The sequence below is a fragment of the Lepisma saccharinum genome, chromosome 5 (assembly GCF_977018435.1).
Source record: "Lepisma saccharinum chromosome 5, izLepSacc3.1, whole genome shotgun sequence".
Lineage (NCBI taxonomy): Eukaryota > Metazoa > Arthropoda > Insecta > Zygentoma > Lepismatidae > Lepisma > Lepisma saccharinum.
This window is the reverse complement of record NC_139233.1, coordinates 35351335-35363669: the sequence shown is the minus strand read 5'-3', so window position 1 is coordinate 35363669 and position 12335 is coordinate 35351335. Positions and strand designations below refer to the sequence as shown.

The window sequence follows — 12335 nt, the reverse complement described above, 5'->3', positions numbered from 1 at the left end:
CCTTAGTGTTTCAAGATTTTTCCGCGGCGTCCTAGTCAGAATGTATGCCTATCCAACACTTGCAACGCTAAGTTAATGCTGTTAGATTGCTTGCCTAAAGGTAAAAAAAATAGACACATATTTCAAATTCAGAAACAATTTATATGTAAAGAAGTACTAAATAAGCAGATATTTGGAACAATCTGCAACGTGCCACCACTCGTAACTCCAGGGTAAGGAGATCCGAATTGACAACACACCGCTCCTTGCTCCGTCTGGTCAGTTGGGAGCACCAGTTCTCACCCAGGGATCGGGATTAAGGCGATCCACCCTTCCTCCAGGAAGGAAACCACCGAATTGCGACACGTGACAGTAAATAAAATTCAAATACTTTATAATTAAAATGTCCAAAATATTTAATCACGAATCGCGTGCGTACATATTGATTCGCACAAGTTAAAATTATAATTTGTTGGGTCATGCATGCTCGTAGGCAGTGATAAGCAACTTATTTTACACGAGAGTCCGCGCACCACCTTCACAGTTAATAGCAAGACCTCAACTGCCTACCTCAAGCGCGAGGCGCAGCATAACAGATCTTACAATAATACAAACTCATAACATAAAATAACACAAGAAAAACTTATAATTTATATAACAGATCAATGTTAATTAGCGATAGTAAGCTAAAGTTCAGATTGGCAACAATTAAAAATGCCAAAGTGGAAGTTTTTACATCGCCAAACACGTAGCGTGATTCCCCCACTCCTAACATAAACGACCAATAGGAAAACGATATTTACTGAAAACAAGGGAGAAATACTTTGCTATATTACAATATTAAACTATATAGAGATAACTAAACTGATTTTATCAAATAATTCATATTTGCCCTTGGACATAAAAAAATGATTAAATAAAGATTTAGTTTATAACGAAGAAAATTACTTCAATCTTGTACATTGTTGAACAAAAATCGATATTAAGAAGAAATGTTTGCTTAAACAACAAAATTTGCGTGAAATATAGAAATAATCCTAGCCATTTTGGATTTGAAATGCAATGAAAACGTATATATTATTTGGGAAAATTATTAACCTATAAATTCTGAATAAATGTTGCAAAAATACGCGAAAATATTATAATATAAGATAAAACGTAAATATATACATGAATTATGTAAACAATTAAGTATAAATAATTTAATCCAAGTTCTTAACTTGAAAGTATACGAATAACATAAATGCCAATATACGACTCATTGATTGAATTTACAATTGTAATTAGTGGTATATGTGAGCCTAAAAACCAAGTGTAGACAAACAAGTAAGTTTCACTGAAAATATTCGAACATTGCGCGGCCCACACTTTGGGATCCACTGACTTAGACAATCTCTACCGAAAATAATATGTAAATTACAACAGACCAATAGGCCGTCATCTTGAAACGCGTTAACCGAATTCACCGAAACGCAATACCAGACTGTTTCCCCGAGGTCTTAGGACACCTTAAGTTCAAAGGCTATGATTTTAAGGCAGATAATCCAAACGTCTTAACTCAACCACCCACAAACCACATCTACGGGATTCCGGAAGGAGGGACAAGGGCTCCATAGTACACTGGAAAACTTAATGTCGGTCCACACATATCAATTCATCTCAGTCAGTCATTTGTGTTCATTATTATAAGTAGGGAACGGATTTTAAGGTGCGTCACCTTTCCGAAAATATAGCTGTTTTCACACCGCGCGCATTATATAACCACAGTTCTCTATGCGGTCCGCGCGCATTATATACAGAAGGAACCGAAAAAAAGAGCATTAAATAAGGGCACCAGCAACTTTCACCTTTGTGAAAACATTTTCAGAACATTTCCCCCATTTCGAGACCGTAATTTTACACCCTAAAATCTCTTCCATAATTATAAGGAACTAACAACTATGCATACAAAACTGGACAGATCGACGCAGGAGCCGAGCTGCGTAGCGGAGTTGTTGGCACACCGAGCTTTGATGTAGGCATGGGTGTTTATTGCGAGTATTCCTTCATCAATTTTATCATGGCCACTCATCCTCATTGTGACGATCATCAAAAATGGCAAAAAAGAAGCTAAATATGTTCCCCTGGAAAAAGGATTTCTTTCTTGCACCTCCCTGGAAAAATCCTGGCATCATCCATAAATATACTCCGATACTTTTTAAACAAGTGAAGTATGCCCTAAAATGTCTTTGATTTCGTTTCCTAATTTGTTACAATATACAGAAGACATGAATTTTAAATATAAATTTTAAAGTAGCAGAAGAATTTGGAATGCTCCAAAGATAGATAAAAATGTTTTTATCGTTCACCATATTGTAATTCAATGCCATTTATCCGATTTAAGTAGTGTATATTGGCCGGTTCAAAGTAATACTTGGTACGAGCCCTCTTTTAGCCTCTTTTTTTATCAATTGAATATCAGTTTTTGACATATTTTGACAATTTTTTGTCGATGTTTTAGCGTTTAGCGATGTTTTAGTAAAATTTCCCATTTTTCCCACCTCATACTTGGTACGAATGCCACGATCTTACGTGATATAACTTAACCTATCCTTTTTTTTTCTTACGATTTTTTCTTTTTCAGTGATCCTATCATTTTTTTTTATTTACGCACCGAACTAACTTACATTGGACTCCGTTTTGTTTTAATATTTCAGTATTTTAAAGTTTTTTCACATATTTTTTATATACCCTAAAAATGTGTTGATTTTTTTTAGTATGTGGCAATTTATTTTTTTTTACGAATTTTTTTTAAAACTGCTCCGTCACCCTCTCGTTCTTCACGTCGTACGCGAAGGACTTCTCTGCAATTAGGATGACGCTGCACACGGTATCATCGGGCAGCGCGTCGTGGAACTCGCAGACGACCTTGATGTTGGTGCTATCGTTGACCACCACCTGCTTCCGCTTCGTCGTGTTGATGACGAACATGGGTCTGCGTGCTTTGAATTCGCTGGGCGCGTAGTACATGTCCACGTTTCCCTCGGTCACGCGTTTGTAAGCGGTGTAACCTTCGTAAAGTTTGAGGTAATCATCTTTTGTCATGTCGAAGTTGTAATTCTCGCGCGGTAACACTTCGTCCCTGCCATTCTTGAGATAAACGTTCTTGATCTTGCAGTCGTCGAATTCGCAAACAGATTTTTCCTAAGTCTTACCGTTTCCAAGATAACCCCACTTCCGGTCGCCATTTTGGATTTAAGAGCATAGGTTCTATTCGTATTTTACTTACATATAGGCGTACATGATGAATTCGCAAACAGATTTTTCCTAAGTCTTACCGTTTCCAAGATAACCCCACTTCCGGTCGCCATTTTGGATTTCCGAACATAGGTTCTATTCATACTTTTTCTCACGTATAGGTGTACATGATGAATCCCCAAACAGATTTTTCCTAAGTCTTACCGTTTCCAAGATAACCCCACTTCCGGTCGCCATTTTGGATTTCCGAACATAGGTTCTATTCATACTTTTTCTCACGTATAGGTGTACATGATGAATCCCCAAACAGATTTTTCCTAAGTCTTACCGTTTCCAAGATAACCCTACTTCCGGTCGCCATTTTCGATTTCCGAGCATAGGTTCTATTCATACTTTTTCTCACATATAGGCGAACGTGATGAATCACCAAACAGATTTTTCCTAAGTCTTACCGTTTCCAAGATAACCCCACTTCCGGTCGCCATTTTCGATTTCCGAACATAGGTTCTATTCATACTTTTTCTCACGTATAGGTGTACATGATGAATCACCAAACAGAATTTTCCTAAGTCATGAATTGGAGGATTCTATGACAACCAATATTAATTCTCGTAAGAGAACAGAAAACACACACAAAAAAAAAACAATACTGTGGTCACTACAACAAATAGTCTTCTTCAACCCCAATCCAACAACCCAAAAATCATCATCCTAACTAGAACCATGTAACTATCTGCCATCTGTTAGAGGTTTTGTGAACTAAGTGGTGCTTTGTTTGTGTGTAAAAAAAAAAATGCAATGCTTTTTGCACTTGGTTATCATCACCTAACATGTTATTAATTGTTTTTTAAAATTAATTACAACTGAAAACTAATAATTAATATTATCTAAAGTTACTAATTAATATTCTACAAGTAATTGATATATTTTTTTTGTTCTTGTTGCTAGTGTTGGGTAATTATAGTTGTTGCAAAATATAGCTCTCGAGTATGACAGTTTCTGAGTTTTGTTGGGTATATAAGAACAATTATACACGACCTCTCTCGGTTCTCCTCCGTAGCCGTGTGTGTTAAGGCGTTCACTCGTTCTTGTCATTGTTCGTTCTACGTGTGGCCTATAGGTTCGAACCCGGTCGTGGTCGAAAGTTTTTCAGCGTGTCTAGGAGTCTTTAACAGTGTGTATATTTACTTCTCTGTGTTGAGTCTACGGATTCTGAACGGGGTTGTTTAATGTATATGTTGTTCTTGATATATATATATATGGTGTTCATGTATGTATCCAAAGCACATTGGAAACAATATTCACTGCTGCGGTGGAGTGACCACCCACTGTCCCCGGGGGTCCCCCCTGTCCCCGGGGTCCTATTCCTGTCCCTGGGCTCGTGTTCCCGGGAGTGCCTTTCCCCTTGTCCCTGGACCCCTGTCCCCGGGCTCGTGTTCCCGGTTAAGTTAGGTTAAGTTGTGTAATGTCTATGTCTATATGTAATATCTATGTCCATGTCTCTGTCTTTGTAGTTTTTTTTTGTCCTAAGATTCTTTTTAACGCAGGACTTGGAAAAAATTTTCGATTGATGAAAAAAAATGGTTCCATGACGACCTATGTTTATTTTGGTATGGGTGGACAGAGGACACCGAGACTCGACCGACGCACTAAACCCGACCTCTCTACGACTATTCGTTCAAAAGTTACGAGTGATCAAAGTTTTTGGGAGGGGGTGGGCTAACTTCTTACCCCTTGACCCCAGGACCACCAAAACTTGGTATACGTATTCTACACCTCCAAAATCGACAGGGGGCATCTAACGATGCCGTATGGGGGTGTTTTTCGATATATTTTTTCGATAACTCTTACCATTTGCGAGATATTTGCAATTTAAGATTTTTTTAACGCTGGACTATGACGACCTATGTTTATTTTGGTATGGGAGGACAGAGGATACCGAGACTCGACCGACGCACTAAACCCGACCTCTCTACGCGTACTCTACGTCACCAAAAAAGGTTAAAGGTTCCAAATAACAATAGTTAGAGTTTCCCCAATCTAGTAAAGTGGATTGGTTGAAATCTCCAAGGCGTATTTTGCATTTTTTTTCAAATATGAACACGTTAAAACTGAACTGTCTCGGATTTTGAGTTTTGTAATCGCCCCGAGAAAATTCTATATAAAATAACATACCTGGAAATTATATTCACGTTAAGTTGAATTTTGATTTTTGTAATCGCCCCGAGAAAATTCTATATAAAATAACATACCTGGAAATTATATTCACGTTAAGTTGAATTTTGATTTTTTGTAATCACCCCAAGAAATTCTATATAAAATAACATACCTGGAAATTATATTCACGTTAAGTTGAATTTTGAGTTTTGTAATCACCTCGAGAAATTCTATATAAAATAACATACCTGGAAATTATATTCACGTTAAGTTGAATTTTGATTTTTGTAATCACCCCCGAGAAATTCTATATAAATAACATACCTGAAATTCTATTCAGAGTAGATTGAATTCTTGAGTTTTGTATTCGGACCCAAGAAATTCTATATAAATAACATACCTGAAATTCTATTCACAGTAGATTGAATTCTTGAGTTTTGTATTCACACCCAAGAAATTCTATATAAAATAACATACCTGAAAATTGTATCGCTATATACTAGACTTTTTGATTTCTGTGATTTTGGAGAAAGTAATGGCATCCACCACCAGTTTCAATCATAAAAATGATAAAACTGAATGTGTTACTTGCGAAAAATTAATATCTAAAACTAATATTAGCAAACACAGGGCAAGATGTAGCGAAACAGGTTCGAGAATTAATCGTTCGTTACCTTCTAAGCCCTGTGCTCGATGCGGAAAAATGATCAGCATTGCAAATTTAAGTAAACACCTCAAAATTTGCAAACCATCGACCGGACAAGCATCGAAAAGGAAAATCGATAATTCAGAAACGGAAGCTTCCACTTCCAAGCAAATTAAATTATCCAATGAACCCAAACCAATTAGATCTGCATTCAACGACCAACTCCAGGATTTTTCAATTAAGTCAGAACCAGGCCGTGACATCCTTAGTTTCTTGGATGAAACGAAAACATCTGTACTAAATATTTTAAAAGATAAACTTGAAAACAACTCTATAAAAGTATACGTTGTTCTGTTTTCTGAATACGAGAAAGTTGATGGGACAACGAGTATTTTTTATCATCGTACAAAAAACCAGACTCTTTATTTTGCTGAAGTCGAAAATTTGGACAACTTCTATTATAAAGTTTCCAACGAGCTGGTAAAGATACATGACGATTTCGAGGCTAAAGGGTCGGGATGGTCTCTGTGTGGAAGTCCTCACACGTTAACTGTTTACGTGAACCAATTCTCGCCTCTTCGCGCTTCCAGCTACGTTCCTCTTCCACCGAACATTCAACACAAGAGGGCTGTGTTAAATATACAGAACAGCAATAAAAAATGTTTCCTTTGGTGTATATTGGCTGCACTGCATCCTGTTCATTGGTCAAATAATCCAGAACAGGTTTCTAATTACAAGCAATACGAGTCCGAGTTTCAAAGTGTAATGTCTGACATTGAATACCCGGTGACATTGTCGGATATAACAAAGTTCGAAAATCGTGCAGGAAAACGCATCGCTATTAATGTATATTCCTTCACGTCAGATAAATATCTCGTGCATCCCGTCAGGATAAGCGATATCGACGATGACGATGCTTGTGTAATAAATCTCCTTCTCATTTCCAACGAGGATGTCTATCATTACACGCTAATTCGTTCAATGTCTCGATTACTAGGAAGCCAAACAACCAAGCATGAACATTGCATCGAAGTTTGTCCGAGATGTCTAACCATGTTCGACGATCGAAAACAACTCGATTATCAAAATTACACCGGACGTCAAATTGCTATCGAGAAACTTGCCGAACATAAAATTTATTGCGGTGACAACAGACCGGCTAGAATGTTGATGCCCGAAACGAACGGAGTCGAAGAATTCAAAATGCACAAAGCATTGTTGGAACATCCCGCAACAATCGTCGCAGATTTCGAGTCTTTCCTGAAACCACTCTCCTACTGCGAACCGGATCCTGAAATTTCCTCCACAACGCCGTACCAGCTTCATCAACCTAATTGTTTCGGCTATGTTGTTGTGCGACGTGATAAAATAAATGAAGCATATATATACCGCGGGCCAAATGTAATCGAACACTTCCTGGAAAAAATGGTGAAGGAGGTTGTGGTAATTGGTAGCGTACTGCTTACATCAAAATCGATGGCACCTTTAACTGAAAATGAACTTCAAAATTACAATTCCACTGAGGTGTGTCCGGTATGTGATCAAAGTTTCACTGATGAGAACAAAAAAATATTTCACCACGATCATTTTAGCGGAAACTACATAGGTGGAATTTGCAACACGTGCAATCTTAAAATCCAGAAACCTAAATTCATCCCCATATTCTTTCACAACGGAAGCGGATATGATTTTCACCACCTGGTGAGACATCTTGGCTACGATCCGAAACGTATAGGTGTCTTGGCCGAGAATGAAGAACGCTACATTAGTCTCAGCAAGCAAGTGTCGATTCCGGGAACGAAAAATACAATCGAGATGCGTTTCCTGGATTCGTATAGATTTCTCTCTGCAAGTCTGGATGCTTTAGGGAACAAACTCACCGACGATCAATTTAAAATAACTAGAGCTAGTTTTCCCAACGCAGACATAGAACTCGTTAGACGTAAAGGGGTTTATCCTTACGAATATGTTAGTGATGGTTCTAAATTTAGCGACGATGCTCTTCCACTTCCAAGAGAATTTTACAGCAGACTCAGAGAGAAAGGAATCACGGACGAAGAATACCAACACGCGCAACTCATGTGGGAGAAATTAGAATGTAGGACACTCGGAGACTACCACGACGCATATTTAAAATTAGACGTGAAGATTCTCGCGGATGTTTTTCAAGCGTTCAGGAAAACGGCAAAGAATATTTATAAATTAGATCCAGCGTATTTCTACAGTCTACCGGGATTAGCGTGGTCGGCAATGTTATTCCAGACAAAGGTCAAGCTGGAACTGATATCGGACGTTGACATGTTGCTATTTATCGAAAGAGGGATACGAGGTGGAATGGTGCAATGCGTACAGAGACATGCAAAAGCTAATAACGTACACATGAAAGAAGATTACGATTCAAATCGAGCATCGAATTACATCTTCTACGCCGACGTTAATAATCTCTACGGACATGCCATGGTTCAAAAACTTCCTTACGGGGGATTCGAATGGTTAGATCCCACTTCGATAGACATTATTCATTTCGACGATAGCGAGTGTGGTTTCTTCGCAGAGGTAGATCTCCAATTCTCCGACCACCTGCACGACACGTTTTCGGATTTGCCTCCGACTCCCGAAATCAAATGTCCACCCGACTCGGTTCAAGACAAGCTTTTGTTAACATTGGACCCTAAACAGAGATACGTCGTCCACTACAAGAATCTCCGGTTTTTGATTGGGAAGGGTGTTCAGATAGTAAATGTTAGAAGAATACTAAAGTTTAAACATTCCACGTGGTTAAGACCTTACATAGAAACTAACACACAACATAGAAAAGCTGCCACTTCCGATTTAGACAAGGACTTCTTTAAATTAATGAACAATGCGGTGTACGGAAAGACCATGGAGAATGTTAGAAAGCACCTAGACGTGAAATTAATTTCCGATAATAATAAATGTCGGAAGTGGATAGCCGATCCTAGATTCAAGTCGAGAAAAATTTACAACAAGAATTTGGCACTTTTCAATCTAGATATAAAATTGATGAAATTCAGAAAACCAATTTACGTTGGCGCAACGGTTCTGGTCTTGTCGAAACTTTACATGTTCGAATTTCATTATGACGTGATGAAACCCTTCTACAACGATAAAATATCACTTTTGTACACGGACACCGACAGCTTTATTTACAGCATACAAACACCTAACCTATACGAAGACATAAAAAAATCCTTCCATGCTTGAGTATTTCGATACTTCTGCGTATCCTCAAACCAACAGATTTGGAATTCCATCTCGTAACAAAAAAGTCCTAGGTAAACTGAAAGATGAATGTAACGGTGATATTATTGTCGAGTTCGCGGGTTTGCGTTCGAAGATGTATGCCATGAGAACAGAGAGTAGCGTCACGAAGAAAGCAAAAGGTGTGGGCAAAAATACGGTGGAGAACAAACTCACCTTCCACGATTACATCTATTGCCTTTACTCACAATCGACGATACTAAGTATAGAACAAAGAATCCAGAGCGTCGACCATATCATCACCACAAACAAAGTTAGAAAAATTGCGCTGGATCCCGATGACGATAAGAGGTGCGTCCTCGAGTGTGGTATTCGCACATTGCCTTGGGGACATCGTCGTTTAGAAATAAATAAGAATTGCGCACAGTGCAAATAATTAGCACTCACCACCACACACAACAATTTTCACTAACTCAAAAAAAAAATTTTGTTACTCAGTAAAAAAACACTTTGACTGTCATTACAAAATAAAACTTTGACCGTATCCTTAAATAACCAGCATGCCTATGAACTTGTTCGGTTTCTAAAAAGAGATCATCATGGAAACTGCACCGTCCATACCAGATCATGAAGTCTTACCTTCCGTGTTACCTAAACTCAACGGTCTGTTGATGATTCACCTCAACAGCATTTGGACGAAATTGGATGAAGACGTCGGCAAAACTTTTTACATCTTCAACAACAATTTACATTTTTACGAAATTCCGATCGGTGGGAAACTTCAAATCACCGTGAATCCGGAAAACGTAGGCGAAATCAAAATATCTACCGGCAAGAACATTTTTCGAATGAAGCACGACAAGGTGCTTTCTAACATGGCGTACGATGTTTCTGCAGGCGTCTTTACGTGGAACTCCTCGGAGATTATGACAAACCCATTCCTCTCTTCGTAGAATTACGAATCACCTATCCTATTATAAATAACGGTTAACAAAATGCCTAACGACATTTTCGGCCACACCAAGCGTGTAGACCACGCAGAAGAGATTCTCATGCTGGACGTTCGAATTAAAAAGTTGAGGAGCGATTTGATCGCTTTGCAGGAGACCTTAAACAAAAGTTTAGAATCGGAGATCGCTACGCTCCAAACGCAATGTCTCGATCCTATTCTGAAAATCGATTCCGAACTGAAAACGCTCATACAAAATTACGTTGACGTACCTTCTTACGACAACGTTCAAAATATACAGTTGAGCGTGGATTCGCTTCAAAATGATTTGGCCAAATTACAGCAATTTCAACCGAAAAATGAAGATTTGGAAAAATTGAAACTCGAAATCGAAGAACGAACTTCCGCAATCGAAAAGAATTACTCTGAACTTCAAACCGTCGTGAACGATATCGATGTAGAACGCTTGCATGTCGTCGTTTCCAAATTACAAGAAGAATTCACCGGCACGTTGGAAGAAATTAAATCCAAGTTACAGACTTTGGAAGATATCATGACGAACCTACCATCGTCAGACGAACTGCAGGTCATCGGTAAAAGCGTCGCGAACATAAAAATTCAATTGGAGGCTTATTAAGATTTCGAACACATTCAAACCACCATCGCTACACTTCAGGCGTCTCTGGAGTTGATCAACGAAGAAATTAAAAATATTCACGTTCAAGCAAGTGCGTTGACGAGCATTCAAGACACGTTAAGCACGGTTCAGCAGAAGATCGAATATTTAGAAAATTTGAACGTGGAATCGAACCTTGCTCATTTTCATCACGTACTCGACAACATACAGGGTGACGTGGAATCGTTACGGACGAGCGTACCTTCGAAGGAAGATTTGGAAAAATTGAAAACGGCGGTGACGGCACTATCCGATTCGAGCGACATCAAAAGTTCATTGAGCGATCTCGAGAGTACGGTGGCCAATCTCCCCACCTCCAAAGAATTACACGCTTTGAAAAGGAACATATCTCGAATGCTGAAACGACTAGAAACGGAAACGGCAAACGTGGAACAGATTCGAGAAGAAATTAGTTCGCTGGTGTCGACGCTGCCCACTTCGCAGAGCGTCGCGGATCTTCACACGCAGTTTACCGAGATGCGAAGCATCGTGAACGATCTTACCGAGAAAAGCTCGAAATTGAATCAAGTTGAGAACCTTCAGAACATTGTCGTCAACATCAGAGATCAAGTTGGAGTGCTGGAATCCACGCAGGAATCGACGCTGGCCTCTTTCGGTGCCAAGTTGCAAGAACTGAACAAAAACTACAAGCAGTTGAACGTGGAAGTGAAAATCAAACCGTCGTTTTCTGCCATAACGGATCACGTTGCAGAACAAATCGTACCTTTAGAAAACACACTGGGTCAGCTTCACAGTAATTTGCTCAGCGTCGATACTAAAATCGCCAAATTGCATTCTCTGGATGCCATCGAAATCAACAGCTTACCCAATCAACAGAGAATCTCCACGTTCGTCGAAGGTAACAAACTGTACATGTTGCATCCTTATCATCCGTATTACAAGTTTCTCCTCGATGGCACGATTCAGATAAACGAATTTTCGTACTGGTCTCACGGCAGAAAAGCTAGCGTCCCCAGCATGACCTTGATATCGAATCGTGGTGTCCAGAAAGCAGTAAACATTCCTCTGGCACGTTGGAACGAAACGTGCAACATATATGAAATACACGAAGACGAAGATCTTGCCGTTTTCGACGTGAGTGCCGGTGATAAGCTGATCGTTCAAAACACGAGCGAGGTGCCACCCTCTTTGAATCCCATCACGCTGGTGCTTCTCCTCAAACGTAATCTTCAAAATGTCTATGCAAGCCATCGTCGAAGAATTGCATAAACCTGCACGCCGCAACTACGAACGTTTAGCGGTGGTAACCAAGGGCATCGATGACCTCTGGCAAAGTGACCTCGTGGAGATGAGCAGCGGCAATTTGAAAAATGTACATAAATTGAACAAGGGCAACAAGTACCTCCTCACCGTCATAGACACATTTTCGAAATTCGCATGGGCTCTACCTTTGAAAGCCAAAACTGGAACATGCGTCACGGAAGCATTCAAGACAATTTTTCTCGAAA

General features: G+C 39.2%; 1 protein-coding gene across 1 annotated transcript in view; it reads left to right on the top strand.

The window, feature by feature from the left end:
• LOC145988321 (uncharacterized) overlaps positions 1–12335 on the top strand; it is a 108581-nt gene that overhangs the window by 83937 nt on the left and 12309 nt on the right. The gene's annotated exons all lie outside the window — the stretch shown is intronic.